The following is a 25,789-nucleotide window of genomic DNA, read 5'->3' on the forward strand; positions in this document are numbered from 1 at the left end:
TCACGATGTCCCCATGCAGGTTGTGGGGTCCCCTGTCCCCCCCGGCGATGCTGGCTCGGGGACTCCTGTGTCCCCAATGCTTCCCCGCTTTCTGTCTGTGCTCCCAACCCACCTCCTCCCGAGGGAGGATCTGCCCAAACAGCCAGCAGACGCCTTGGCAAAACAACCTGTGTTTGAAGACGGGAAAGCACAGAGGAGCAGAGATTAAAGGAAAGTCAACAGTTCCCTCTGCGTGCCTGGGGCTGGCTCAGCGAAGGCGCTGCCTCCGGTGCCATCGAGCCCCGCAGCACTTTGCCAGGAGCATCCCTCTGTCGGCGTGCGCTGGGGCTCTGCAAATCCAAGCATCTCCTACAAGTCCAACCTGGGCTCCGCCACTGGATTGTCCCTTAAAAACTCCCTTTAAAGTTTTCAGCTGAAGCATCCGACACAAAGCAGTCATTCTGGACCCAGGCAGGGTGTCCTGGGAAAGAAGGATGGTAAATAAGCACATACACACACACATACCCACCAAAGAGACAGGAGTTATTAATGCATATGCATAAAAATGGCATTTCATTAGGAGCCCAATAATACCTCGGCCATATGGTGTTGTATTTACCATCCGCGCTCAAAGCGCAGCCCCTGTCAGCTCTGAAAGCTTCTAGCTAAAAAGAGGGTGGAGGTGATAATGGATTTTCAAAGAGACAATTATTTGCTGGCTCTGTCATGATGCATCGATCAATGGCAGATGTTTCTGCTGTATCCTGACCCATTTTTGATCCTGAAAACAAGTGTGTGTTGGGGCTGCCCGGCCTGAACAGAGCTTGCAATGCCAGTCTGGGAATCATCCCTGTCTGCTTGCATTTGGAAGGGAGAGGAGCCATTTACAAATCTTAGGGAGAGCTGGAGGCACCGCTGGGGCTGGTCCAAACCCATGGTCTCACTGGGAAGGTGGGAATTCTGGCTCCCTCCCAACAGTGGGGATGGTGGGAAGCTCCATCCCAGCCCTCCTGCGATGGGAAACACTCACAGCCAGCTCCGAGCTGTGGCTTGACCTAATGCAGAAGAAATGCATCAGTTCACTTTTACTGATTATACCTAATCCAGACCTATTTCACATCCGTACAGAGGAAGTCTTTCTTGGCTTCACCGTGGATCAACCTTTAAATAAGGGCTCTGGCTGGCTTTAGATCTCTGATTACAGCCGTGGCGGGGGAGCCGTGCTGTCCGGGGGATGTCTGTGTGATGGGCACACACATCTCAGGAGCAGGGACAAGGACTGATCCTTCCCATGGGAGGGGAGGCAGGGGGCTGGGGTGAGCCAAAGGAGCAGTGAGGAGCTGTGGAGACCTCCCCAAATGGCTTAAACCCCCACGGTCCCTCCCCACTGCAGCCCAAAAGTCACCATCCCACTGCCCCAGCCAGATTTATTCCCTCTGGGGAAGCATAACTTCGTGGACAGGGTTTTTAAAGGTTTCCTGGCTGTGTCCCGCTTGGATGCTCTTTAAATCTACATCCAGCCAAGGAATGTCACAGCACATCTCCCCCAGCTGTAAGAGAAGAGATTTACAATAAAACCATTAGAAGGAAAAGCAGACGAGGCGGGATCTGCTGGCCACCTTTGGCTGCTCAATGAGGGAACACGACTCGTGAATTTGACAAATCCTCCCCCAGACTGTGCTCAGAGGCTCCTAACGCTCGGCTGGGGGAGGACAGCGGCTGGGACGTCACTCCTCTGGAGAGCAATAACAGGAGAGGGGCAATTCTGGGGTCAGGGCTGCTTCCCAGAAGAGGATGGATGAAGCCACGATCCACCCCAAGCCCCGTGTGAGCATCCCAGCAGGTATGTCACCCTCCCCATGTCACCAGCACCGATGACCTGGGGCTGTGCTTCCCCATGAAGCTCACCCCCCTGCTGAAGCCTGCAGGTCCTGACCCACACGGTGTGCAGCAGTCATTGCCCATCCCTGCAAGCTCAACCCTCGGCAGACAGCCCAGAGTGGGGTCCCTTAGGGAATCCAGGTGATAAATCCATCCGTGTTTGTCCCACTGGTCCCAGATGTCCCCCAGCACCCCCAGCCCCATGGGAGCCGGGTGTCCCTGCATCCCAACCCCTTGCAGGAAGCCTCGTCTGGGTGAGTGATTCTTAAGCATCACACTGCGGTGCTGGGGAGATTATGGTAGTTTAGGCAAGGAGATGCCTCCCTAGATCAGCTTCCTGCTTAATTAGCATTAGCTTTTTACAGCACCAGCAAGCAGTCGCCTGCTCTAAAGCCCCGTTCCCAGAGCACACCATTCTGCTGGGCTTTAAAACTGACTTTGCAGTGCAATAAATGGCCAGCATCAGCTACAAGAACAAATGTTTTAGGTTTCAAGACCCCAGAGGTGCTGTGTTTTCTGCTAAAAGCAAGGTAGGTTGGCTGTGGAGAGCCAAACTGCTCCTCAGTGGTGCTGCTGACCTGCTTGGGTGCTGCTCAGCAAGGCAGAGCCTAGGCATGGGGGGGGTCCCACCATCCCTCCTCTGACAGCCAATCCAGGAGATCTGTGTATCCCTGTTTTTCAGGGAATAAGGGGGGGCAGAGGGAGGAGGCAGACCCCAGCCGTGCAGAGCTTTGTGTCTTTTCAAATCCCCTGGCAAAGCATGTCCAGGGTTGCAAAGGACACCACCTTGTTTTTACAAAAAGCCCATGTAAGATTGATGCTCCCTGCTCCCAGTGTGTCCCCTGTCCCCACAAAGGTGGCATTTCTGGGGGGCTGACGGGAGCTGCACCTCTGCAACCTGCCCAGAGACCCTGCTCCCAAAAAGCCCCCCAACTTTCTGATGTAAAAACAGTTATAAAAGGTACATCTTGATCCCAGTTGGCCCCCCAGGGTGAGGGACAGGGAGGGTGCAGCCGCCTTCCAAATCACAGAGCCTTAGGGAACAGCCCCGAGACCCCCCCCAGGGCCAGCCTGGTCCTGGGGAGCATTTTACATGGTCCCTGCTTGGGTGCTGCCTCCCCACATCCCCACATGCACCCACATCTGCCCCTGCTCCCCCAAAACCCCAGGCTCCCACGCTGTGCCACCGCCGGGGCCACGGCTGATTTGATTTCCAGTCCTGAGGAGCACTTGTCTTGTATGGGCTGGTGAATAATTTATAGTTTGCTCATGAGGAAAAGCAACGGGGACTCTGGAAGGGAGGGGAGAATAAATATATATTTGTAAAAAATGGAAAAAGCTAAAAAATAATAATAATAATGCCCAAACCTACCCTGAAAACTGTGCCTTTGATCTAATCCAGAATAAATTATACATAATGGAGCTGGTTGGTTTTGCTTGCCAACAGCATGAATAAAAAAATAGAAAGAAAGCAAGAAAGAAAGCCAAACCATTTGGGCTAATAACAACGTGCTCAGTGAATATGCTTCATCTGTTATTATTTTTCAGCAGCTAGCACAGATTTTCATGCGAAAGAAACCCATTCTTAAACTGGGGATGTGCTGTGCAGGCAATGAGCTGGTGGTAATGCTCCATGCTGGCTGGGGCATCCGAGGAGAATTTCTTTTCTCATGGATGACCAAGAGATTCCATAATATCATAGAATCACAGAATAGTTTGGGTTGGAAGAGACCTTTAAAGGCCATCTAGTCAACCCCCTGCCATGAGCAGGGACATCTTCAACTAGATCAGTTGCTCAGAGCCCTGTCCAACCTGACCTGGAATGTTTCCAGGGATGGGGCATCTCCCACCTCTCTGGGCAACCTGGGCCAGGGTCTCACCCTCATTGTAATTTTTTTTTTTCCTTATATCTAGTTTAAATCTTCCCTCTTTTAGTTTAAAACCATTACCCCTTGTCCTATTGCAACAGGCCATGCTAAAAAGTCTGTCCCCATCTTTCTTACAAGCCCCCTTTAGGGACTGGAAGGGGCTCCAAGGTCTCCCCGGAGCCTTCTCTTCTCCAGGTTGAACCCCCCTAACTCTCTCAGCCTGTCCTCCCAGCAGAGGGGCTCCAGCCCTCACATCATCTTCATGGCTTCCTCTGGACCTGCTCCAACAGGTCCATGTTCTGCTGTTGGTGGCCCCAGAGCTGGAGGCAGCACCAGGGGGGTGTCTCCCCAGAACGGAGCAGAGGGGAAGAACCCCCCCCTTGCCCTGCTGGCCACGGGGCTGGGGATGCAGCCCAGGATGTGGGGGGGTTTCTGGGCTGCCAGTGCACATTGCTGGGCCATGTCTAGCTTTTCATCCACCAGCACCCTCAAGTCTTTCTCCACAGGGCTGGTCTCAGACCTGCAGGTCTCCAGGTCTTTCAAGAAAACACCTTGCTGCAGGCCTTGGGGCAGATGTGTTTACCAAAAATCTGAAACACGGCTGATTCAACAAAAAGCAAACTTTTTGATTTACAAAGCAGATCCACAGGAAAGTTTTGAGAACTCCAGATTATTTTCCCAATGCCTTCACCCTCCCTCCTCTTCCTCCTCCCTCCTCCTTCCCCCTCCCACAGAAGGGAAGTATCGAGCCAGGCAACTTAACAGAACTGATCTTTCATGGAGAGCTTAGCTTATTGCTCCAGGATGCAGATTCATCAAGAAACACAGTCCATAAAGAATTCCCACCCAGCTCGGGAGCCGATGCCGTTTCAAAGGCTAATGGAAAATCACTACCGTTAAGAAGTCAGGCTGCACGCTTGCACTGGCTTTCTCAGACCAGAAGGGTATTGACCAAATAGCCAATGCTCCAAAAATAAAAATAATCCCCCGGGGTCGGTTTCAGCATCCAATTAAAAATCCTAGCAAAAATACCAGCCTTTTTAAACACGCAATTACAGAGCCCGGGAATCAGGCAGGTGCTGAGATGGGGACAGCCCGGGTCAGCTGCCAGCCAGCAATGCCTCCTCGAATTTACTCTTTCTTCATGAAATGAGAGAGAGAAAGAGAGAGCAGCAGTGGCAAATGGCAATCAATTAGCTCAGGAAGAATAAGAGGTCCCTGAAGGTCTGCATTTAATCCGCACCCTCAGCACAGGAGGCTGCAGCCTCTCCCCAGTGATGCTGAGGCCGATGCAGGATCAGCCATCCCGGCTGTTGCAGGAGGTTTTGGAAAAAAATCAGCCTATTCTTTTTTTTTTTTTTTTCCCCTATATAAAAACCACAGTTTTCCTTCTGGATTTCTGCTTTGGGAGCAAAAAGAGGGTCCATCCCCACCAGCCTCCTGCAGCAGGGCCGAGCCAGGAGCTCGCTCCCTGCACCGTCAGCTCACCGTGAGCCTTCGGGGCTGCTCAGCTCTCAGAAAGCTCACACAGGGACCTTCACAACAAAACCAAGGGTGAATTTAGCCTTTTTATATGAAATTATGCCGCATATCACCCTCACAGCTGTACAAAGTGAATGAGATGCTTCTCAGCTCCTTTAGCTGTGACCCTCCTTTTAGCCGTCTGAAATGTCTATTTGTTCACTTCTTCACAGTTCTTTTAAAATCCACCTTGAGGGGATTCACCTTCCTCCTCCTCTCATCCTGGCTCAAGCTGCAATGCTGCGGCTCCAGCACCAGACCAGTGCTGAGAAACAGCAGCAGAGTCCCTGCCTTCATTCCGAGCTCCAGAGCATCCAGAGGGTACCAGTGCTCCATGGCAGGGGGTTGGAACTCAACCATCTTTAAGTTCCCTTCCAACTCTAACCATTCCATGATTCTATGTGCTGAACCCGTCTTAGCTTCTCCCTAAAGGTGCTTAGCCATGAAGGAGGTGGAGAAGCATTCATAACGATGCTTAATTCTTCTCTATAACTTATTCCATGGTGGACCCAAAGGGCTCTGAGCTAGTCTCATCATTTTATAGGTGGGCAACCAGCCTGTGAGGTGGGGTAGAAGCTCATGACCCATGGAAAAGGAGCGATGTATGGACAAGCTTTGGCTCATCATCAAGCTTTGGGAGGGCATCTCCCAATCTCATTACTGCACAGAAAAGCCCAGGTCAAAGCAGTGCCTAAAGCCTTTCCAGGGCTGGTTTGTGCTCCAGGAGGATGCCACCACTTGTTTGCTGAACTAAAGCACGGTGCCGTGTCTCAGACCCACCTGGGGAATTTCCATCCGCTTTGGGTTCAGGGGGTCTCACTAATTGGTACCTGGTCGCTGTGAGCTGTTCAGAGGAAATATTAGCCCCGAAACTGGGGTTGAAGGAAACAAGTTACCTGGAACTGCGCGGAGACGGGGGAACAAGCCAAGCAAAGCTTCAGCACCTTGTGATCAATCACAATTATAAATCTAGTTAGAAGTAGATGAATGTTCACCGAGGTCACTTAAGGGCACTCTTATTAGAGAAGTCTATTAGCAAAGAGGCTAATAATATATGTTAGGCTGCCAAATAGCCTAATTATAAACATCACATGATGGCACAGGCTCATCTACTCCCTGCTGGTGCCTTGCTTTGCTCCAGACACCAGCTTCGTGCTGGAGGTGACCCATTTTCTTGGGGGAAGAAGCAGATGTTCCTGCAGCATTTACGGGTCCAGTTGTGCCCATTTTTGCCCCACAGTTCAGCACGGTGCTTCTGCTGGCACATCTCCATCTGCTGTGGGGCTGGGGGCTTGGCTGGGGTCAGGCTGGAGCTGCTGTTGGCCACCAGAGCTGCCCAGCTCAGAGCAAGGGGGACAGAAAGCTGCTGAGCCACATTTTCAGCCACAGGGAACTATGTGAAACATCTCACTTGTTTCAGACCCCTTTTTTCTCTGAGAGGTGGTGTGGGTTGTCATGGGTTGCATGAGACATCGCCTGTCATATATAACTTAGTTAATCAGCAGGAGATGGGTTTCTAAGATAATGAGGAATAAGAGCCTCTTGCTGCTTGTGGTTTTGAGCTTGGGGCAACCAAGCCCTCCTGGATTCACAATATTTGGCCAAGTTTGGAGTTTTTGCTTTCTTTAAAGCTCTACCTTTTCTTTCTGACACTATAACAGCCTTAGCTGGGTTTAAATACTGTTTTCATCAGAATTCCTGGACCCAATGTTGGATTAACCCCCACAACACCAGGCTGCCAGCAGAGAGTTCTGCTCTGCAAGCCCCTCTCAGCCCCTTGTAGCCCACCGTGACTGTGCACGGCTGCCGTTGGACCACTGGCCCTGAGCTATGTCCAGCCTGGAAAGGCAGGAGAGATCAGGAGCTTTAGATGTGTTTTTCACACAAGGAAGCCCCAGGGTGAAGCTAAGCCAGTTGCAGAGATTAGTCTAATAGACATACACCCCCTCTGTCCTCAGCATGGAAAGCAAAGAGTAGAAATGATTTTTAGGCTGAGTTTTTACCTTATTGTGATCTGCATTTGCATCCTGTGCCTGGCATGGGCTCGGCAGGACTCTCTGCTGCTCTGCTTCGTGCAGGAAAGCCGGCTACTGAAGCCTTGCCCCAGGTTTCTGAGGACAAGGCATTGTGTAATGCCTGCCCCCAACACGTGCTGGATCAGCTCCCCAGCTGGTATAAATCAAGAGAGATCCACTGAGGTCAATCCTGGCCAATTCTATCCACTTAATCTCCTCTCAGGAGGCACCACTTAATTGATTTGCAGTGCTTGAAGGGAGAGAGGGCTGGCACCCTCCGCTACCCACCCATCTTCAGAGCCCACTCATAAACCTCTTCCCAAAAGTACCAGAATAGAAATATCTTGAACAGCGTCTCCTTTTTGAGTGCCTGTGCCTCAGCCCATCTGGCAGGGAGCCGAGAAGCAGCTCGATTGGGCTGGGATGAAACTGAACCAGCTGCCCCTAAAACCATCAGTTTAGTCCAGAGGGATGTGGGTAACTCCGAGAGAGCACCCCTCATCCACTCATGGCCCTATTTCCCCCAAAAACAATGTTTTATCTTTCATACCATGGCAGGGAAAAAATTCCTGGAGGTTGCAAACTGCCAGGGGTGCCTCCAGCTGAGGGGGTTCCACGGGGAAGTGTCGAATGTGCTGGGGTTTGAGAGGTTATTTTGGGGAAGGAGAAAGGCATTGAAATGATGTGGTTTGGCTTTCTGCTTTGGTGGGCCCTGCCAGCAGCCCCTGAAGAGTTGGTGGCCGTGATGCCAGGGCTGGTGATGCCCCCCTGGTCCTGGCCCCCAACCCAAATGGCTTTCACTGAAACAGCATTGAATCTGTTCATTTAAAAGCAAACAGGATGGAAATTGTCCCCCTCAGAGCAGCTGGTGGGCTGGGAGGGCTATTCAGCTGCTGGGGACTTGGGGGGGATTTGTTGCCATTGTGGTTTGGGTTTTTTTTTAAACCTGGATTTATTTTCCATTTTATTTGTCTGAAGTGCCTGGGGGCTGGGGTGGAAAGATTGAACATCTGGGAAGGAGGATTCTCGATAATTCATATTCCAGGATGGTCCTGCTCCCAGCCCCAGCAGGGTTCTCATATTTAATTAAAAACTGTAAAATATTTACACCTATTAAGTGCAGTGATTTCTCTGCTTCCCCAGCCTCCCCTCCCCACGTGAGATTGAGGGAGATGGAGGAGGACAGTGATATTTGTGTGGGATCCTTCACAAACAGTGAAGTAATTAACAGCCTGGGAGTTTATGGCCAGGTTATCTTTTCTGGTGGACGTTTCCATCACCGGAACCACCGCGGCAGCTCCCGACTTCAATGCAAAGCACGAAGTGAAGGGAGGCTTCATGTGGAGCTGGAAGTGTTGGGGCTTTGCAGGGGAGCTCTGCCCAGTCTTTGATGCTGGGAGGAAACTGAGTTGCAGGAAAAGCAGCTTCCAACAGCGGGCAATCCCCGTGACCCGTCCAGAAGCAGCCAGATCAGACCACTAATGAACCCCCCCTGGCTAATTGAACACAGCAAAGAATAGGAGTGAGGTTCTCCTCCAGGTAGGAGTGTGTGTGAGAGGCATGGAGAAGTGCAAAGAGCATCCCTGTGGCTGGTGGGCTTGGACACGTGGGTCCCCTGGCCAGGGACCACGGCAGGCAGAGGGTGGACACGTTGTGCTGGTCACCGTTCCTACGCTGCAGCAGCTGGAGGTGAAATGAGTCTTCTCTTTGCAACCAGAAGGTGACGTAGGGCAAAAGTGTTTTGCGACTGCAGGATAAAAATGGTGTTTGAAAGCTCCATCTAATGGTCTGCAAATTTTACAAGCGCCTAATGGGGTGATGAGTGCTGCAAAGCTCATGGCTCGTGTTTTCGCAATATAATTACCTTCCTTTCCCCTGCCTCTGCCTCATCCTCTCGCTTTTGTAAACACCCATTCCCACAAGCATCCCTTCAACCCCGGGGATTCTCCCCATCCCCTTCACCCCTCCTCCAAATACATCACAAAAGCTTTTCTGCTCTAATGGGTAACATCCATCTTTAGGATATTTAAAAAAAATCAGGATTTGCTACACTGCTTCTGTCTGTTGTATTTTTTTTTTTCTGATTTTCTTGTAAAAAATGAGCCAGGAAAGGTTCATTCCCCAAAAAAATTTCCCAATGGGACTGTCTGCTGCCCTGTGCACCGGTCATCATCCCGGGAAGGGATGTGTTGGTACCAGGGGCTCAGGAGCATCAGCGCAGGTGTCGGAGCAGAGGCAGGGAGAGCCCAGCTGACCCCAGATGCTTTGATGGAGACATCTTTCAAGGAATCCTAAACAGCCTTATTAGATGTTTTATTCAGGTTTTATAAGTATTCCTTGCTGTAAAAGAGTAAATGAGGAGCCTGGGGCAATGCCAAGGGGTCTCTTTTTGTTCCTCTTGGCAGTACATCAGCTTTCAAATGATTTTTGCCATAAGGAAAAACAACATGCAAATTCAGGCCCCTCTCCCTTTTATGTCCCCCTCCCCTCTCCTCTCTGCACCCGCTCTCCTCTTCCTTCTGCTGATTCCCCTTCTTTTAAATGCAGATCAGCCCTGGCACTTCTCATTCACTCTCTCCCAGTTGTTGGGAGGTGACAATTGTATTTTGGGGATTCACACTGTTATTTAGGGGGGGGTTTCTTCTTTCTGTCCATCCTTTTCCAGGGGTGTGGGGCAGGAGCTGGTGCAGAGGGAAGGTGATAAGGCTGGAGCAACACCCACCTGCTGCTCTGCACCAGGACATCACACCTGCTGGGTGCTTGGGTCCAGGCACATGCTGCTGGCAAACATGCTTGATGGTATATAAGAATATATTTGCTACAATATCTGGAGCAAAGTAGGTGTGGGAGAAGTTCCCCAAGGGGGATAAAGGGCCATTTTGGGTGCAAAGCATCAGTTTGTACAATCCTGTGTGAGATCCAAAGTGATGCTGTCGGGCAGAGGCTGAGCAGGTCTGAGGGAGATAAAGGTTTAACCTGAACCCGGGCATCGTCACAGAGAGGAAATAATTGCTGTACTCAACACATTAATGAAGAAGGGGAGGGGGCCCAGACTCGGTGGTGCAGGGTGGTGAGCAGAGTCAGGCTTTCTGCTGAGGGAAACCCACCACAAGCACAAAGTCCCACTTTTCAAAGCACCAAAGGTGTTTCCCTGCGAGCACGAGGCTGAGAAATCCTCCACCGCTCTGTTTTTCCTATTTGAAAAGCTATTTAAAGAAAAAAAAAAAAGAAAGAATAAAAAAAAAAAAGAACTGCTGCGAGCATCTGTAAAAGTTGTAAATAAATTATAAAAGCAACAGAAGGGAGAGCTGAAGAGGAAAATCCATCGGTGGCTGAGGGGCGGCGATGCTTTCCTGCAGCGGGTGTTGATGTACCTGGGATGGGACTCACCCCTCCGTGTCTGCACAGCTGAAAAAGGGCTTTGGGTAAGATCAGGTCTTTTCTGATCCTGCCCGGAGAGCTGGAGTCAAACATGAGCTTTTTCTCAGTAGGAAAAACCCAAGCCATAAGCTGCTCAAAGCCTCGCGGTGTTGGGACTGGTGGGACTGGGGGTCCCTCCCGACAGCATCCCGAGCCCAGCAGCTCTCCACAGGTTTGAACTGGGATTTGAATCTCCTTCCAGCATTTAAATGCCCCAGAAAACCCAGGGAGTTAGCAGCAAAGCTCTGCTATCTCCCCAGGAGCCAGAAAAGGCAAGTATATGCATCCACAGCACAAATACTGCCCTTTCCTGGATATTTCTGGCAGAGAGGAGCGCTCGGCCGGGGTCGGGCTGGGAATGCATCCAGCACTGAATAACTGAGCTGGGACCCACAGGGATGGACACTAAACCCAAAAGGCATGTTCCTGCACACTCTGGGGACGGGGCAGGCAGGAGGCTGGATGCACGGGGTGTTTGTGACCTTGCTGCAACCTTGTGGTGACCACTGTCTCCTGGCACAGCACGGGAAACCCAGCTCTTGGGTGTTGACCGTGAAAACAAGCAGAGGTTTCAGCCAGTTTTGGCTAAAAATTGTGATTTGTGGGCTCCTTTGGCCTCTTGCATCACCCTGTCAGTCCCATTGCTCTTAATAGGGATAAAACCAAGTGGATATATTCTATGAATGAGCCATGAACTCTAAAATCTTTCAATTATTTCTGCTGAGAGGAAAATACTCTGGTAGGAACTGAACTGAGCCCCACTGTGCCAGCTGGGCATCTTATACTCTCTCAGTCTTTTCCTGGGGAAAAAACCCACCCAAATATCTAATCTTGTCCAAGAAAAACACAGGTTTTTAAAAGTTTCTCCATCACTTCTGCTGCTGTACATTTGCATCCTGCTCCATGGCTGGTCAGGATCGGAGGGTTTGCTCTGTCGGGGTGCTGGGGTTCAGGTGCTGACAGGGTCCCTGAGCCCAGAAACCACACTCCCCCAGCTCCCTTCGCCTTCTCCCACTGCAAACGCGCCTGGAGATTTGCTTCACAGCAATAGGAAAGAGAAAAACCTGGAAATGAGTGTTATACCCTGGGGGCTGCAATCGCAGCAGGCACAGAGCCGGCAGTGGTCCTGAGCGGTTTGATCCGAAACACCAATAAAAAGAGGAAAGTTGCTCTGAAGAGCAGTCTGAGAGATGCAGCCGGCTCCGGTGGCAGGGGGCTGGAGGGTCACATCCCCAGCGGATATAAATCGATGTGGTGCCATTAAATCCCAGGCAGCTTTTCGCCTCCCGGAGCTCTGACCCGCTCACCTCCTGGCCCTCCTCTCGCCTCCCGGCCTTTATTAAAAACCTGCCTCGGGAGATGTGAACGGCATGAAATATCGCCGGGGATTTGCATAAATAAAACTCCCTGAAAACAAATTACTCGCGCGGGGCAAAAGTTCACATCAGAACGGCCCACGGGGCACCGAGGTGACTTGGGGAACGTTTCAGCATCGCTTAATGCCATCAGCATCACGCTCTGGTTTGCCCAGGGATGAGGCAGGAACAGAGTCGTGCTGTCAAGGGCAACAAAGATGGTGAGGGGTCTGGAGAATAAGTCTTATGAGGAGAGGCTGAGGGAACTGGGGTTATTCAGCCTGGAGAAGAGGAGGCTGAGGGGAGACCTTCTTGTTCTTTAAAACTCCCTGAAAGGAGGGTGTAGAGAGATGGGGGTCGGTCTCTTTTCTCAAGTCACAGGCGACAGGACAAGAGGAAATGGCCTCAAGTTGCACCAGGGGAGGGTCAGGCTGGATATTAGGAAAAAATTTTTCACTGAAAGGGTTCTCAGCCATTGGAATGGGCTGCCCAGGGCGGTGGTTGAGGCCCCATCCCTGGAGGGGTTCAAAAGACGGGTTGATGTAGTGCTGGGAGGTCTGGTTTAGTGATGATGCTCCTTGTTTGTTGTGTGGGTGTCTATTTTTGTCAGTGAGGTTGACGGTTGGACAAGATGATCTTTAAGGTCCCTTCCAACCTAGAAGATTCTGTGATTCTGTGATTCTGTGATGGGACTGAGACCAGCCTCTCCCCAGAGCCAGCCTGCTCCACCACCCGCTGGGTACCAGCTGGGCAAACGAGCCGTGCCACGGGGCCAAAGCCACTGGTGAGCAAAGGGAGGACACACTGCACATGGCTGGATTGGTCTTTTTGGGGCTACAAAAGGACCCTCGTTGGCTTTGGTGACCCTGTGGAAGTGGCATCTTGGCCAGTGCATGGTCAACCAGTCCGGGTGAGCATCCAGACCTGGCACAGAGCAGAAAGAGCCCTTCCTGGGATCAAGATATCCCGTGGGTACCACAGGTGCACGGCTCTCTCTGGGACTGCTTTGATTTGCAGTTCAGCATCACAGCATCTGCCTGGGCAGGTCGGAGCAAGCTCTCAGCTCCTGGAAATAGCTCCTCCACCTCTCTTCCATCAATACCAGCCTCAGCACAGTCGATTGCTTTTTGTGTTTCTTCCCAATGCACTGCAGCACATGTACACACATAAAAACACAAACTAGAGTATAAATTACCTTCCAGGCAAAGCCTGAGGACTTATAAATTGCTTAAAAATCAAAGCACATTCCGGGGGGAAATGCGGTAAATTGGAAGGGGAAAAATGTGCATATAGGCTTTTAATAAAAACAGTGTCATGGAGGAATCTCACAGCCCTTTCAAGATGTTAATTAACTGGGTCCCAGTACACCCCTCGGAGGCAGAGAAGAGTTAATGCCCCTAACCATTTTCCAGATGGATGTGCATGTCAAAGCCTGCTGAAACACCCTACCCCGCGGCAGGGGGAGAATTTTGGGGTGCCCTCCTGGGGCGATGGAGGAGCAGGGATTTCACAGCTCCCCTGGGCTCTGAGCACACCGAGAGCCAGCCCTGAACGCAGCTCTCCTGGGCACACCAGCCAACAACAGCTTCTCCAAGGGAAGGAAATAGGAGCAGAGGGAAAAGAGTTTGGAAGCAAAGCAAAAACTCCAACCAAAAAAAAAAACAAGAAGGGGTTTTCTAAATGAAAAATATAAATTTAAAGCGCAACACCAGCTTTTTCCATTTCAAAGTGATGAGGTTTTAATGTCTGAAGCTGGAAGACAACCAGCGAGTGATGGAAAGGAGGTTCAGGCTGAATATCCCTGTTGGGAAAGCAGAGACCTTCACACTCGCTTGATTTCAGGATCTGGAGTCATGATCAATACACCCAATATTGCAAGTCGGGTGATCGTAAAACATTTGCTTTAATTACTCCCATACTGCAGCTGAACAGCAAGCCCAGATTAAGGACCTGCAGCCTAGTGGGAGCCCCGGGAAGGGCTTGGGGTGGCTTTGCCAGGCAGCTCCTGCCCACCCCGGAGTGGCCACCACATGTGGGGACTGGCCCAGGGCTCCCGCAGCCCCCGTGCCATGTCTCGCTGTCACATTCACCCCACACCCAGCCCGCTGATGGCTTTTCCCCATAAACCTTAGTATTTTCCTGGCTAATCTTACCAAAGTGTGAGTTGGAATAGGGATCGATGTGTGAAATGGAATATGTGGAGATATATTCTGAATATATAGCCGGGAGCGTTTCATGATGTGAAGCCAGCAATGACTCTAGCAGTGTTTTTTCCCCAGACTCAATCTTGGCACACTTTGGCTTTTCCTCCCAAGGACCCATTAGTCACTCCTCTGAATATAAACCAGGCTGGCGAGTAGCAAACCACCCAGTGCCTTCAGTCTTTCAAAGATCCCCCACATTGTAATTCCAAAATAACATCGCACTTCTTTAATGATCAATAGCAATTACTAAGTCATTTATATCCAATAAAGGCTGCAGCAGGAGGTCTGTGTGATACATTACTGTATAAATTCACACTATGAAACAGATTAACAAAGCATTATAAAAAGCAAGCTTATTATTTGCATGAATACGAGGCTCAAGAGCTAATTGAAGCAATCCAGCAAAATGTCAATGACTTCTTTTGTGTATGAAATATTCATTAGAGGCGAGCACTTATTTGTGAGGGATTGTTTATTTCTACCTTTTCATTTGCATTCTGCCATAAAACTGGCTATTTCTCCATTAGGGTGCAGCTTTCATTTGGAAACACTGGGCCTTTAAAATTTCCTCCTGTCTTCCCCAAAACCCACTGGAAACGCCTGGTTCAGGTTTTATTGCCCTTGGCACCGTGTCTGAGCCACAGGGCGACGAGTCCTGAGCAGGGCACACAGGGGCTGGGGAAGACCCCACAGAACCATCAGGAAAAACATCCCAAAAAAGAGCAAGAGCTGGAGGCACTACCTCATTTTTGCACCCCCTTGTGCCTACGTGCCCCCAGGGAGGAGGAAGAGGGGGACACTGGGGATCTGGACACCGTGCCCCCTCCCAACGTTCCCTGTTTGCTCTATTTTAAGTCACAAATGAAGTTTTTTCCCAGTCCATCTATTTGTCAGGACAGCTCTCAGGCTACAAATCAATGCGCCACCGTATCTTATTTGCTCTGCAGCCAGCTGAGCAAAACAATGTAGCGCCAACAGAGACATGAATCTCCTCCATTTATCTTCGCGCTAGAAAAATTCCAAGGCTGAAGCTTTTTTTGGCTCTTTGGCGGCGCTGTCAGGAGCGTGATGTGTTACAAATGGCTGGACGGGGGCTCCGGATTTGTTTTCCCCGTGATTTCCTTGGTCTAAATCGCAGTTTTACCACCGCACGTCCCCAGTCACCGGCGAGACAAATGTTTGACCAAGGGCTTAGGACAGGATGCAAGGATCAATCTTGTATCTCCTCTTGGAGGGAGGCTGCAGGGGAGTAGAAATTATAATTATCCCTAAAGAGCCCAAGGGGAGATGCCCACGCGTGCTCCAGCAGAAGACTCCATGACCAAGGTCTCAGGGGCTTGGGGACTTGTTCTTCCTCGGTGCTGGGGGTGCAGGGGAGAGCTGCTCTGGGGGGAGAACGGGGCAGGGGAACCAGAGGAGCTCTCCCTCAGACCCTCAATAGGACCTGCTGTACCTCACCCCCCCAAAAAAAACCCATTGGAAAAATCTCTTCCCAGCAGCAACTTTTGGGATTGCAGCCTCGTTTCTTGAGCATCAGCAGGAAACACCAGACAAACACAGGCAATAACCTGCTGGTCCCACAGCCCCCACACCTCCATCCTGCCATTAACAGCAGCTGTTGTTTTTATTTCCACTTTATTAGCAGAGATACCGAGGGGCAGAGACTTCATTTATTTTTTTTGAAAGCACCTCGCAAGCCCTGCTTGATGCTCTCCCCAGAAGCAGAAGGCAGTGGGGCAGGTGATGGTGGAAAAATACCTGCTCCTGTTGTGGGAGCCAAGCCCTGGGTGTTCCAGTGACCTACAGGGAGCACGAGGATGGATGGGATGAATGTGTCCAAGGATACACAGGATGAGTGTGCCCAAGGATGCACGGGACGAGTGTGCCCAAGGATGCACGGGACGAGTGTGTCCAAGGATGCACGGGATGAGTGTGTCCAAGGATGTATGGGATGAGTGTGCCCAAGTCCTTGGCACAAAAGATGTGCATGTCCAGGGAAGCATGTCCGAGGATGCACGGGATGAGCATGTCTGAAGACACATCAGATGAGTATGCCCAAGGATGCACAGGATGAACATCTCCAAGGACACATGGGATGAGCACACCCAAGGACGCAGGGCAGCAGGCTGTCCCTTGTGTGATCGACTCATCGCAGCCCACCCCTCTGGAAGTGCCTAATGGTGTAAGAGGCAGCAGGTGCCCACCTGGAGCTGCAGGAGGAGATGGATCCAAGTGCTACTGAAGCCATCCAGCCGTGAGCAAATGGCTTTTGGAGCTGCAAGCAGCACTGGGAAACTGCTGACACCAGTGCACTGGCTGGGCCCTTTAATGGCTTTTAAATCACAGAGGTTCAACAGGGAAAAAAACAACCCCTAATGTTTACTCACACTCGCACGGTCTCTTATTTGCGTATAATTGCTTCCCATCGCAACACGTTTCATCCAGCACCACCTTAATTACAGCAATCAGACCTCACGCTGCACGGGGCGTGCTGGCACACAGGTCCTCTGGTGTCCCAGGAGATGTGGCCAAGTCCTTTGGGAGCACAGGGACCCACGTGGACATCGCAGCAGGGATTAATTCTAGAGAGGGGCACAACAAAAAAATGAGGCAGGAGAAAACAGAAGACCCCCTTTATTGTTTTTTGATTGATCCCCATCAATCGTGGGGATCCCAGGGAGACTTCCCATGGCTCGCTTCTGCAGCAGACTGTTTTTTTTTCCCCATTTAGCATGCAAACCCCTTTCATTTAACTTCAAAAGCTCATAAAACCATCCCAATAATTGCATTAAATTGGAATGATCCCACAGTCCTACTGCATGCCCCAGCTCAGCCCCTCTCTGTGCCCACACCCCGCTGCCTGAACCAGACCCAGCACCAGACGTGGCTTTGATGGTGCGTTCACCGGTGGCCTGGGCCAGCTACAGGGTTTCCTGCAGCTCTTATTTTTCAAATTAGAGGATATATAAACTCACTTCAATGCCTCCCAGGCGTTTTGCAGGAGAAACAACCGCTGGTTCCCCCCCAAGGGGCTGGATTTGAGGTGAGACATCCATGGCAAGGGATGGCTCAGACCATCCTGGGCTTCCCAAGCAGGACCAGTAGCCCAGCACTGGAGGTGTGGGCAGGAGCGTGGCACACATCGTGCCTGTCCTACTTTCCTGCTCATGTGATGGTGCTGATGATGCACTCGCGATGCATTTTTTAAAAGCCCCAGCCTGTCTTGAGGATATAACTCCAGAGACATTTGCTGAGGATGATGCTAGAGATGTTGGGAAAACATTATTTCCAGGGAGGGCGGAGAACCAGCTGAAACCAGTCCTCTGTGGATCTCCGAAGCTGTTAATTAGACAAGAATTAACACCCTGGGAAATATTTGATTCCTAACAAGGGCACATCTCCATTTCACCGGGATTAGCATCACCTGGACTCCTCAAGCTCAATAACACCCTCCGGTACATATATCTGCTCTCCCTGCTCCCTCTATTTCCTAATGCTTTGCTGTTAAGGGGGTTTAGAAATTTGTTAGGGTTTTCAACCTTCCTCTTTCCTTTACATAGAGCATTTGAGGCTCAAGGTGAGGCTTTGGTGAACAGAGCCCAGTTACAGCAAGACCTGTGCAGGGTTGTTGCTGGTCCTCACACTGGCCCCCAGCCCAGCACTGGGAGGAGGACCCCAGGAGACCCAAGGATGGTGCTGGGGAGATTGTGGAATCTTTCCACAGCGTGGAAAATGAGGAGTTTTGCTTTAAATCACCAAAAGAACTTCCCTTCCAGCCAGCAGCCCCCAGGGACTGCACTGGCCTCTCCAAGCAGAGGAGAAATAAAAACCCCATGCAGTCAATTTTATTTAGCAATTAAATATTCACTTCTTCTCCCCTGGCTGCCCCATGGAAGGCAATCAAACCCTGAAGGGGAGCAGGTTTTGGGGTCACCTGGCAGCCCATTGGGTTTAAGAGTATCCCTTGGACAAAGTTTTGAACACATGGTGTTTTCTGCGTGTTGTTTCTGCCCTTAGTCCCCCAGCTCTGGGGAGGCACCGTGGTCCCAAGGGTTCAGCATTTCTCCTGACAAGCCACCAGTTACACAGAGACCATGAAATTTTAACCGAGTGCTGCAGTTTGCCAAGACACACTCCCCTTCAGCAGTGAAGGAGGAGGATGCGGTGGATGGGCTGATGAGAGACAAATGAGGGAACAGATTTAGGCTGACATGTTATAGGACGTTGAGATGAGCTAATTATTTCACTAACAAAAGCTCTTAGGGGGAAAAAAGTGGCCCGTATATTGTTTCATTGCATTTTATTTTCCCTCTTCCCCAGTCCCATGCTCTTCCCTCAGAGACGTCACGCCGAGCAAGCACATGTGTTAGTGCCCATGATTTATTCAGGAGCCACCTCAGCGCTGCCTTCCACTCCGATGCTCTCAGGACCTCAATATTTTATATGGAATTCTCTGCCCCTATTTCTGGTTTAAAGCTGCTTGTTTTGTACCCTCATCTGCGGGGTGCAAAGATGTAAGAGCTGCGCCTTCCCTCTGCTGCTCCCAAGATTTTTCCCCGGTTTCCTGGATGCTTTGGTGTCTCTCCCTCCCCGTGGTCTCTCCGTCAGCAGAGTGACAGAGCGTGTGACGAACCCGGATGGCACCGTGTCCCCTGTTGGTGCCATCGTCCCTGCTCTGTGCCTGCAATTCATCCATGAGCCACTTCTCCTGGTGACACCCGTGGCGTGGCAGCAGGTCGGAGCCACCCGAGGCTGTGCCTGGAGTTATCTGGGGTTTACCTGGCAGCCCCCTCTCCCTGTGCTTTGGCCCTTCTCCTTTGGGTAAAGAAACTCTCGTTCCTGGAGCTGAAGAAATGGCCCTTTTTGGGGCTGGGTGCAAGGGATGGAGGGCAGGTTTTAGCATAGAACCATAGAATTGGTTAGGTTGGAAGGGACCTTTAAGATCATTGAGTCCAACCACCAACCTAACACTGACAAAAAGGTCAATAAACCATGTCCCTCAGCACCACGTCTGTCTGGTTTTTTAAATACCTCCAGGGATAATGATTCCACCACTTCCCTGGGGAGCCTGTTCCAATACTTGACAACCCTTTAGGTGAAGAAATTTTTTCCTAATATCCATCCTAAATCTCCCCTGGTGCAACTTGAGGCCATTTCCTCTTGTCCTATCCCTTGATACTTGGGAGAAGAGTCTCTTTTCAAAGGCAACAACAAGCCCACCCCAAATCCTTGGTTTCTCAGCCCAGCTTCTGAGATCCTTGGTGCTTTTTTAGCTCTTTGAACCCAAATTTGGGTTCTGCTTGAAAGGAGTGGGGGATGTCGACCGGCTCGACGGAAGCAAACCAGACGAGGAGGGTGAACAAACTCCTCTTCTGCCTGGAATATATCAGAGATAAGGGGGAGAGAGGATGCCTCAGCACCGGGGGCACATGGCTGATTTCTGCTCCGAATTTACATCCCGCTGCATCCCACAGCATCCATATGGAACAGGGCCTCTAGCAAGGGAGACGAGAGCAACCAGAAAGTTATGGTTCAATTGGAGAGAATAAGGGAAACAACCGAGATAAATCAATTTCAAGAGGGGGGAAAAATTCATATCTTTTACTGCTCTCCCAACAAAAACATAAAACACAAACAAATCAAAGGGCTGGAAGTGCTTCCAGTCCGGGACATGACCTGACTGAACAACAGGCTTTAATGTGGAGGGAGCTCCCACGAGGATTAAACCACTGATAATAAATTATTGAGAAATATTAGGCGGCGAATAGGCCTGACGCCAGATTGATTCACAGCGACGGTCGCGAAGAACAAATGTAAAAATGGAAAAGATATTAAAAAAAAAAAAGAGAGAAGTGGTGACAACACCGTGAGATTTAAGCCAAGAAAAGGAAGTGAAAGCTTCACCCAAAGGCTGTTTTGGGGCACAAAAGGGGCAGAGGCTTATTCACAGGGAGGATCTTCAAACCCACAGGGACACAAACGGGCAGCAAAGCTCAGCTGGGAGCGAATTGGGGATTTTCCCCCATCCTCATCCTCCCTTCCAGGGGCAGCCCCAGCTTTGCCCTGTGGGTGGCCGTGCCCAGCTCTGGGTTCTCCTTGGTTTGGCTGCAAAAGCTGCCGAGGAGCAAGGAACCAGCCGGGTGCCCGCATTGCTGGGCATGAGCATCCTGGGGGCACAAGCATCCTGGGGGGCACGAGCATCCCGGTGGGCCTGAGCATCCTGGGGGCACAAGCATCCTTGGGGGCATGAGTATCCCCTGGGCATGAGCATCCCAGGGCCACAGGAGCAACCCTGCCTGCTGTAATGATGGGAACAAAGGAGCCACACGCAGACACAGCCATTAAAGGTGGCTCAATGAATTTAATTCAATTTTTTTGTGTGTGTGTTAATGCTATTAATCACCACAGGCACACGTCAGGAGTCTTATGCATATTTAAACTGGGCTAGGAGCCAGTGATTTCTCGTATGCAATTTCCTAATGTTAATAATGTTTCCATTAGCCATATTCAGGAAATCTACCAATTTTTGTCCCCTTCTGGCCCATACTTTTTGCTTTTAATTATGACCCAGTGTCAGCTATTGAATAGGTTGACGCATTTGAAGTGTCTGCAGAGATTTCTTTTTAATAATGCAATTTCGTGGCTGTAATAGCCCTATAACTTGCGTAATTAATGAACCACGCAGGCAGTGTGCTCTCAGATGCTGCCCATTCATTCGCAGCTAAACTTGCTGGTGGAAAAGATGCTCCAAAGCAGGGGAAATCTGGAAAAGATCTCTGTTGCCATCTCCTTCCCCAGCCTTGGAAGAACAGAGCTGGCTGCCATTACAGCATCCTTGAAGATGATGCTCCAGCTGCAAAGGGGGGTGTCTCATCCTCCTCCTCAGCACTTATTGCCCATGGGGATGGCTCCAGTTTGTTTGAGAGCCTCTCTCCCCTTGTCCATCCTATTCTCCCCCAGCAGCACCATGCCCTGCCAGGGGACAGCAGTGGGGGGACAAACCTGGCGGGGCTGCCTGAATGGTTGGGAGAGGGCTGTGCCACATGTGGAGCATCCCAAGGAGAAGAGGATGGTGCTGGGCAGTGAGTGGCACTGTGCCATCTTGGACCAGCTGTACCCTCCCTGCTCCAGAGCATGCCCTGGCATGGTGGCACGAGGACCTGCCCCAGATGTTTGGCAGCCACACAGGGGGAAGCTTGGAGCCATCCTCGTATGTGAACGAGAAGCCAACAGCAAATGTCCCCTCCCTGGCAGCCACAGCGGGGTGGTGACAGCCGTGCCACGGGAGCCAGCTGGCCAAGCAAAGCATCCCCAGCCCCTGGAACAGTGTCCTTTCCTCCACAGAGCTGCTTAGAAAAATTAACCCTGGCACAGGAGGAGGCTCCGAAGCGGGGACTCATCCTGCCTGCCCCATGCAGGGCCCCACCAAGTGATGCTCCCAGTGCTGCAGGAGCAAACTGGGGGGGTCATAGGGGCTGTCACCCCCCAGCTCAGGCTCCCCCCATCAGCTCCTTGCACCTTGTGTCCCCTCTGCTCGCCCCTCGCCTCCTGACAGAGGCATTGGAATAGGCTGCCCAGGGAGGTGGTTGAGTCACCATCCCTGGCTGTGTTTAAGAACCGTTTAGATGTGGTGTTGGGGGATATGGTGTAGGGGAGAACTTTAGAGTAGGGTAGATGGTTGGACTCGATGATCCCGAGGGTCTCTTCCAGCCTAGATGATTCTGTGATTCTATGATTCTGTGATCTCTGGCTGTCACCAGCCCCACACAAGTGACTGAGAGGGGATTAAATGATGACAACAGTCCCTCCTGGTACTACAACCTGGGGATCTGGGCTTCAGGGAGTTATTCCACAGGAGCTACAGGGGAATGTTTAACTCAGGCATGTGTCCCAGTTGTCTGATTGTATTGCTTTGCATCACATCGCAGCTGGTGATACGTGCTGAGATTTGGGGGGGAATTGAGGTTTTTTTCCTGTTCTCGGTAGCCTCGGTCCCTCGGAGCGCTGCTGTTTGTTGCTCTCGGTGCTGCTTGTTTGGGAGCTGATTTACATCGCCCCAACAGAAGCTCTCACCGAGGAAGTCATGTAAGGAACAGAGCGAAGGGAAATCTATTGCTGAACGTATTGATCTGTACTTTATTTTTTTTTTTTTTAAGGTGAAGCTGGCTGAGATGGTGGCAGCTTCTCTCGGCGTCTGCAGCGCCGGGGGCTGCTGGGGAGGAGGCGGGAGGGAGAGAGGTTCCAGCAGAAATAGCAGCCTCTCAGGGGGGGCCAGGATGCTGAAACACAGCACCAGGAGCCCCATCTGCCAGAGTCCTGCTTGGGGATGAGGGGCAGCGACCCCCGGAGCACCAGATCTCTGTGTCTCCATCCCCATCCCTCTCCCCTTCCTCATCTTTGATGTACAAAGCATCACAGAGGGTCTCTGATGGGTCCCTCGCACCCTGGGCAGCCCCTTAGCCCAGTAGCTTCAATTTTAACCTGAGGCCACCTTCACAACCCCCCCACCGCTCCAAAATGAAGGGTCAAATAAAATAGAGCAGCAGAAAAAGCAGATAGTTCATTAGAAAATGACTCCCCCGAAGCAGGGCTGATCATGTATTTTGTACTGATGCAGCAATCCGTGCCGGGATCCAAGGAATTTCACCTATCGCTTTGCTACTTCGAAAAATATCTATGAAAACAAAAAAAGGCCCAAAGGGGAAAGGTCTGGGGGGCTTAGGGGGGCTCCTGTTGTGCTGGGTTGGGGGTTTGGGCCGTGGGGCTGGGAGCTGCCAGTGCTGAGGCTCCCTGCAGTATCACACACTGGGCTGCAGCTTCCCCCATTTTTCTCCCGACTGCTCAGCCGTGGGAGACAGCTCATTAGAGCGGCCGCAGATTTGAGGAGAAGAGATGATCAAGTTGTACGGGGAGAAAAAAAAAAATAAACCATTTTAAAAGTGGCTGCTTTCAGTTCACAGCTGCCTGGGGTGTTAATAACATAATCACAGCCCGGCTCCCCCCTTCCCGGGCGTGCTGGGTGGGTAGGACAAGGTTTGCTTTGCCCAAGGTGGTGCAGCCACATGTGGGGCAGGAGCAACTTTGGGGAATAAAGCTGAGTTTTGAATGATGGAGAGGAAGATTTGGGCCAGGGCTTGGGATATAAAAACCGTTCTTCCTCTCCAGGACACCTTCAAGCCTGCAGAAGGGCTCAGGAGCTGGAATGTCAGCTGTAGAGCAGCAGGTAGCCACCACACTCGCCCCCTGGCCACAGGGCATGGCTCGGTGCAGAGCTGGGCTCGTCCTTGGCCGGCAGTGACATGGTGTGTTTCTCAGCCAGCTGCCTGGGAAGCACCAGGTGACCAGGCTGGTGACACCTCTTGGCTGTCACAAGAGGCTGGGATGTCCTGGATGAATTTTTAAAATGTGGGGGAGGAAATCAAACTGTTGGCTCCGGTCTCCTTCAACGCCTGGGCACCACTGAAACCCAGGTTCATTCAGCCAAGGCTTGCACTGCCACTGAAGCCACCAGCCGGGGGGACACACAGCCATCTGCACCCGGTGCCATGGACCGTGTGTAACTGAAATTAATCCCCAAATTAATCCACGTCCTTCCCCCAGGAGGAGGGGAGAGACCTGGATGGCTGCAGCAGGGGAGGAGGTGGCACATTCCCAGTCCCTGAGCTGTCACCGCTGGTGGTGACACTTCAATTCCTGCAAACACCTCCCCATTTTTTAGGTAAGTGCATGGGGACAGCGGCAAAGCGATGGCGTAGCTGAGACACTGCTGAAGTTGATCGCCTGGTTCATTCAAATTTCTCAAGGAGAGGAGTCCCAGCCCTGCAGGGGACAGTGCTCTGGCTCTGTCCTCCTGCCACACAGCCCAGAGCAGCCACTGAGGCCACGGTGATGGGCACAGGGCTGCAGGGAAAGGGGTCCTGCAGCAGGGAGGATGGAGAGGCTGTTGGTCGGGCGACGTGGGTCAGAGCATCCCACACTCCATGTTTAGTAAGAAGTTAATTTATCTAAAATATAGTAAAAATGTCAGGCGCTCTGTTCTTTTTAGCAACCAAATTTCAAGAGTGAAATATTGTACCATAAGATAAAAAAATCCCCCCATCACCTTGCCAGAGCAGTGCCCGGGGAGCACCAGCTGCCCACACCTCCAAGGACCTGTGGAGAGGAGGGGGATAAATCCCAGCTCCGCCGAGCAGCTGGCTCTGCTCATGGCTGATGTTAAAAAGAGAGTGAGAAGGGAAATGAAGAGAGCCCTGAGAAGCCTGAAAGGTAATTAAGGTAAAACTCGTTAATATTTCAAGCCAGCGCTGTGCCCATTACAGCAAAAGGCCTGGCTGAAGCCGGGAAAGTGACGGGAAAGAGCTTGTCTTGTTGTATAACAGCACATTACAGGATCAAAGCAATAAAACTTAAGAAACCTGCTGAAAGCCCTTCGCAGGGCGAGGGGGGACGGCGCCTCTGGAAAAGCCTGGGAGAGCAAAAAATAAAAAAGCTGCCAGTTCTTGTTAGACACGAATAATCAGGGAGAAAAATTCCCCGCGATCCTCTTAGCACTTTGCTAAGTCTCCTCCAGCTGAGAGGAGCCGGCGCAGGGAAGGAAGATGCTGCTCCTGGGATGGGATGGGATGGTTTTGGGGACTGTCAGGAAGGAGTTTGGCCACAGTTGGGGCAGGGGGGAGTCCTGGGGGTGGGCAGAGATGGGGGAACCATCCAGTGGCTCCCTGAGCCCCTCTGTGCCCCCCCTGGCACCTCCCTAGAGATGGCAGCCCAGCCCTGAGCGAGATTGGAGGGGCTCAGCTAATTATTGGGGTTGGAAGGGATCAATTCATTATCAGGGTTGTAGGAGCTCAACTAATTATCTCTCGCAGTCATTGCTATTCCAGCGGCAGCGACGAGGGCGGCTCAGCTCTCCGGAGCCGCTCAATCTCTGGTTTAATCTCCACAAGGTGGGGAGGGGAGGAGAAACGTGGTTTTTCCTCTGCTTTAAAATTTTCCAGCAATCTCCCGGTCACTGCTGTCAGCACAGGCTCCTCCAACACCCCCAGGAAGGGACGTGGCAGCAGGTCCTGGGTGTCCCCAGACCCTGGTCAGTCCCTGTTCCCAGGACTGAGCCCACCCCTGTCTCTTCCCTTTGAAAAGGAGCAGAAAAGCCCACAAAGACCCCATGTTCGTGGCTTCCCAGGGCCACCAAAGGTCCCTATGGCAGCAGAAGGTCCTGTTGAAGGATTGGGGCTGGCAGCAGAGCCCGGCATCTCCTGGGATGGGGCTACCCCACAGCCTGTCCCGAAACTCAATCTCAGCCTCCCCTGCGACGCTGGGGATGCAGGCTGTCCTCCAAATATTGGATTAGCAGATATGAGAGCAGGGACTTGTCGAGGTGTGGAGTGGATTACAGGCACTCCAGTGCTCTGGTACCCAGTAATTAATGTCCTAGATTTGCCAAGAATACATCAGCAAATGTTTGCCTCTTAAGTAAACAAACTAAATAAATATCAATTCCCCATTTCACGAGTGTCTGTGTGAGGGTCCCACCGCGGACTGGCTGGGGG

The sequence above is a fragment of the Calidris pugnax genome, unplaced genomic scaffold, assembly GCF_001431845.1.
Source record: "Calidris pugnax isolate Ruff unplaced genomic scaffold, ASM143184v1 scaffold102, whole genome shotgun sequence".
Classification (NCBI taxonomy): domain Eukaryota; kingdom Metazoa; phylum Chordata; class Aves; order Charadriiformes; family Scolopacidae; genus Calidris; species Calidris pugnax.